Source organism: Sus scrofa, chromosome 8 (genome assembly GCF_054392235.1).
Source record: "Sus scrofa isolate SSC_HxYL_T2T_F1_AM1 chromosome 8, Sscrofa_HxYL_maternal_Yorkshire_Landrace_v2.0, whole genome shotgun sequence".
Taxonomy (NCBI): domain Eukaryota; kingdom Metazoa; phylum Chordata; class Mammalia; order Artiodactyla; family Suidae; genus Sus; species Sus scrofa.
Window position 1 is genome coordinate 56,585,001 of NC_139390.1, and position 5,295 is coordinate 56,590,295.

Genomic DNA, 5,295 nt, shown 5'->3' on the forward strand with positions numbered 1-5,295 from the left:
TGACCGAGCGAGCCGGAGGGGAGGGGAGGGGAGGGACGATGGGATGGCACCATCGGGAGTCCTGCTCAAAGAATTGGAGCCTCCTTGAGACATGCGACCACATCCATCATTCCAGAGGGAATGGAAGCATCTTCCCCATGGTTGTACAATGATACATGTCCTTCAGAGTCCCTGAGAAAAAAAGGAATACAAGGCAAGATTTTGTCCGTGGAGGGAAGGGGGGGGGGGGGGGAGAACAGAGGCTCCAGACTTTGGATCTCTTGGCACAGGGGCCTCCTGCGCCGTATGGAAAGGACTGTTCCTAGGGTGCTCTCAGAATGGGATTTCTGGGTCCCACGAACCTTGTGTGTTGGACAAAGAGGCAGAAAGAGGGGTTCCCGGCTGGAAAGCCCAAACCACAGCTCTTCAGATGGGTAGGGAAGGGCAGACAGACTTCCGGCCCCAAGCAGTGATCTGGACCTCCAGAGGCCTTAGGACGACTTCACTGAGAACACGCAGAATCCGACCCAGCCACAGCGTCCTCTATACCTAGCTCTGTTTCACTTTCTCTGTCTCTCTCCCCTCCTCCTCTTTCTCCCTCTGATTCTGCCTCTCACTGTCTGCCTATCCTCCGTCCCTCCCTGTCTGTCTCTGTCTCTCTCCCTCACAAGCACACCACCGCGGGTCCCCCCCCTCCCCCCCCTTCTTTCTCCCCCCCCCCCCCCCCCCCCCGGCATATGCTATTATCCTTTTCCTTAAGACTGTGATTTACATGCCATGGAGTCTCCCTTCCCCAGGGAAACCTACAGTGCCTTTGTCCTTAAAAGAGGCAGGGGATGGTGGGGCTGAGGGCAGACATTATTTGAACAGGTGTGAGGACATACATAGGTCTACTGCCTCGGACTGAGGCCATTCTGAAGCTTTTCGGGGGCGTGGGAGATCACACTGTTCCCGGTGCGTGCGTGTGTGTGTGTGTGTGTGTGTGCGCGCGCGCGTGCAGGTGTGTGGGGAGGGAACCCGAATGGGGCACCCCCAGACCGACCGCTTCGGCTTTGGCGCTGGCATGTGGAGGATCTGGAATCCAGGGCCCTCTGGAAAGGACGGATGTGAGACGGACACCCTCTTCTTCCCGTCTTGAAAGCAGGAGAAAAACCTTCCTCTAGAAGCCCAAGTTCAAAGCCAGCTGTTTCAAGGAACGTCTGCCTCTGGCAAGGGGGAGGGGGAGGGCGAGGGCGAGGGGGCGGCCTGGAGGCAGCCTGGAGCACCCACGGCATGCATTCAGAAACCTCGTGCATCTCTCTTCCGGTGCTATCTTTGGGGGGACGTGGTACTCTTGGGCAAGTCCTCCGAACGATAGTGGAAACAAACATCTGTCTTCTCTCCCACACCTGGTGAATGCAGACAGACACACTGGAAGAGCACCCACCCTCCCTTTTCCCCCAAAGGACTCTTGTCACTGTACAGACGGGGGGGGGGGGGGGTGGCCCACGGGGGTGTCACACGCAGTCTTGGTGGCTCGTCTATGTTTCCAATCCGCCCAGGCAGTGCAGGCGGCCACCACTGCTGCTGCCACCTCTCACCGATCGTTCATCCTGTCCGTCAGTGCTATGACAGCACTAAGCTCTTCAGGGAGAAAATGCTCCCTGCCTTTCCTCTCGGAGGGCACACTGAGGGCACCCACTCCCATTAACAAAGTTTATTCACCTTGACAGGAAGAAAAGAGCTTGGGGTTTTTCACACCGCTGCAGATGACACTTTCCTACCGACTCTGGAATTCTCTTGCTCATTCTCCGGTGGGCCCGCCCCCCCATTTCAGGAGAGGGTGTTTGGTTCTGGGTTGGGGTGCGTGTGTGCGCGCGCGTGTGTGTGTGTGTGCGTGTGGGTGTGTCTGTGTCTTGCTTTTTCATTTTATTGGAATACAGTTGACTGACAAAGTTGTATGAACTTACAGGGTTGTTTCTGGGTGTTCGTCATGGCAGTGAAAGGAAACACCAGGATTTCCCTAGAAAGCCATCCCGTTCACCTGATCGGTGGCATGGAGGACATTCACATCCTCCTTGAGTTTCGCATTTGAAAGTGAGGGGCGGGTGCGTGCAGCAGGTCCCCCACCCCCACCCCACCCCGCGCCCCGAACGTGCCTCCCGCAGTGGCACTAGGAGTGTGTGCAATGAAAGGGACAGGACACCAGACACCAGAGGACCATTCTGACCCTCCTTTCCTTCTCTCTTCAGAAAGCAGGAAATAAATCTCTTGGGTGAAAGAAAAGTGTGCTCCCTGCCACGAAATTTGGGGGGGGGGGGTGTCGGGTTGGCGATAAGGACTTCACTGCTCCCATGGCTCCTGCAATGTTCACGAATCCTCCAAATCCTCAAGGCAAGATGGTTCACAACCAATACATGAGCGAGCTGTCAGAGACACCAGGGACTGAAACACTCCGTATTAGGGAGGGGTCCTCACTCACTTTCATGCAAAGGCAGCCACAACAGCAGCCTTTTCAAAGATGGCTGCAGGCAAGGGGGTGGGGGAGATGATGGAGAAAGTGGTGGTGGCGGCGGCGGCGGCGGCGGCGGCGGCGTGGCAGACTTGGATCACGTCCATTATGTTCATTCAACAAACAGTCGGGGCGATGGGAGAATGGCCGCTTGGTGGTCTGGGTTTCTCCAGGCTCCCTGGCCCACTCCCTGCCCCACACCCCCAACCCCCCACACCCCCTTGGACATGGGCAGGAAGGTTTCTAGAGAAGGCAGTGCCTGACCTGCTGGCTCTGTCACCCTGGGGGGAGAACATTTCGGAGAGTCGCCAGAGGCTTCAGACTTCCTACCCCTCTCCCTCCCCCACTCTGAACCCTGGTAACTAGACTTCATTCAACCGACACTTAGGATGGGTCATCCAACTGTTCTCTCATGAAGGAAGGAAGGAAGGAAGGAAGGAAAGAAGGAAGGAAGGTCGGTCGGTGGGTAGGTGGGTGTGTTTTCTGCGTGGGGTGAAGCCTTCCCTCCCTCGATGCAAGCCTGATATCCTCACCTGTCACAGAGACTGGACCCCTAAAAAACTACTGTGTCCGGTTTTCTCCCATTTAGGGGGTTCCAGAGTGTGTGTGTGTGTGCGTGTGCGTGTGCGTGTGCGTGTGTGCGTGCGTGCGTGCGTGCGTGTGTGTGTGTGTGTGTGTGTGTGTTGAGGGCCACACCCACGGCATATGGAGGTTCCCAGATGACGGATCGAATCGGAGGCTTTAGCTGCTGACCTCCTACACCACAGAAACAGGAATGCCAGGTCCGAGCCGCGTCTGGGACCAACACCACAGCTCACGGCAACACCGGATCCTTTACCCACTGAGCGAGGTGGACAGGCATCGAACCTGCAACCTCATGGTTCCTGGTCGGACTCATTTCCACTGCGCCATGGCGGGAACTCTGCTTTGTGGTTTTGGCGTTTGGATTCCAGAAGGTGGCGTAGGGGTCCCTGTTCGTCGTCTATTGGATAGAGACTCTTTTGTGTGTGTATATGTTCATCCCATCCTCCTCATGGATCCCTCTCCCCCGCCCTCATGATTTCTTTTCCCCCCTCTGCTTTTTAGGGCTGCCCTCGTGGCATATGGAAGTTCCCAAGCGAGGGGTTGAATCGGAGCTACGGCTGCTGGCCTACGCCACAGGCACAGCCATGTGGGATCCGAGCCGCGTCTGCGACCGACACCACAGCTCACGGCACTGCCTGCCGGATCCTTACCGCCCCCCTGAGCGAGGCCAGGGATCGAACCCACACCCTTCCCTGCAAAGGTTCCTCGTCGGATGCGCTTCCATGGTGCCACGACAGGAACTCCCCCGTGATGGTTTTTTTTCACGCTGGTGTTCCCACCCACAAGGAAGGAATGGCCCAATATTCTGGAATCACCTAGAGGGGAAAAGACGCTGAAAAAGAACGGAGGGATAGATGGATGTAGATGGATCACTGAATCCCCTTGACTGTACACCTGAAACGAACACAACATTGTAAGCAAGCCCACTGTATGCCGAGCTAAAGCAACAACAACAACCAACAACCACAACAACCACAACAAACTTACATCTTAAAAAAAAAAAAAAAAAAAAAAAAAAAGATGTCCCCTGCAGTTCCCATCAGGGCTCAGCGGTAATGAACCCGACTAGGATCCGTGAGGATGTGGGTTCGATCCCTCCCCTGGCCTCGCTTGGTGGGTTAAGGATCCCGCGTTGCTGTGGCTGTGGGGTAGGCCCGCAGCTACAGCTCTGATTCGACCGTGAGTCTGGGAACTTCCATAGGGCTGGGGCGTGGGCATTAAAAAAAGATATACTATATGCATACTATATACATATGTAGGAGTTCCCGTCATGGCTGGACGAATCCGACTAGGAGGCCTGAGGGTGCGGGTTCGATCCCTGGCCTCGCTCGTTGGGTTCAGGATCGGGTGTTGCCGTGAGCTCTGGTGTAGGTCGCAGACAGGGCTCGGATCCCGCGTTGTGCTGGCTCTGGTGTAGGCCGGTGGCTACGGCTCCGATTGGACCCCTAGCCTGGGAACCTCCATGTGCCATGGGTGCAGCCCTAGAAACAGAAAATAACTACGTGTGTGTGTGTGTGTGTGTGTGTGTGTGTGTGTGTGTGTGTGTATACAGATAGATATAGATATATAGATATAGATATATCACCTAAAGGCCCAGGACTAGAGAAAGCATTGGGTCATTAGGATCTAAGAATCTTCTCCCCGCCCCCCAAATCCATCCATCCATCCATCCATCCAACCCACCCTCCCTCCCTCCCTCCCTCCCTCCCTCTCTCCATCTTTCACTTTTCCTGATAAAGACAAAGGGACAAAAATTGTTTGTTTGGTTGTTTCTTTGTTTGTTCGTTTTTTTCTCAAAAGTTGTACATCTACTTTGTAACTTATACCTCTGTCAGAGGGATGGAGAATCCTTGACCTTTTCCTCCCTACCCAAATCCTTCCAGAAATCAGAAACTCAGTGGCTGGAAAACTGGACTGGATCCTGAAGTTTTTCCAGTTGCCTTCCATCTCTGGCTACAACTCTCTTCATCAGCGTTTCCCATTTTCTCCCACCCTTTGGACCTGGCATCCTTGCGGATGAGAACACGTATCGCTTGTCCCGAGGCCCTGAAAACGGAAGCCCGTGGAGTCCCTCGATGAACACATCAGAGAAATGGTCTCTGAGAGTGAAACCATCACCCTGTGTTCATTTCTCTAAGAGCCCCTCGGAAAGTTGGCCCCAACACCTGACGGCATTCTCAGAGGGGCCTTTCAAAAGACTGAAGGGGCGTTCCCGTCATGGCTCCGTGGTGAGCGAATCC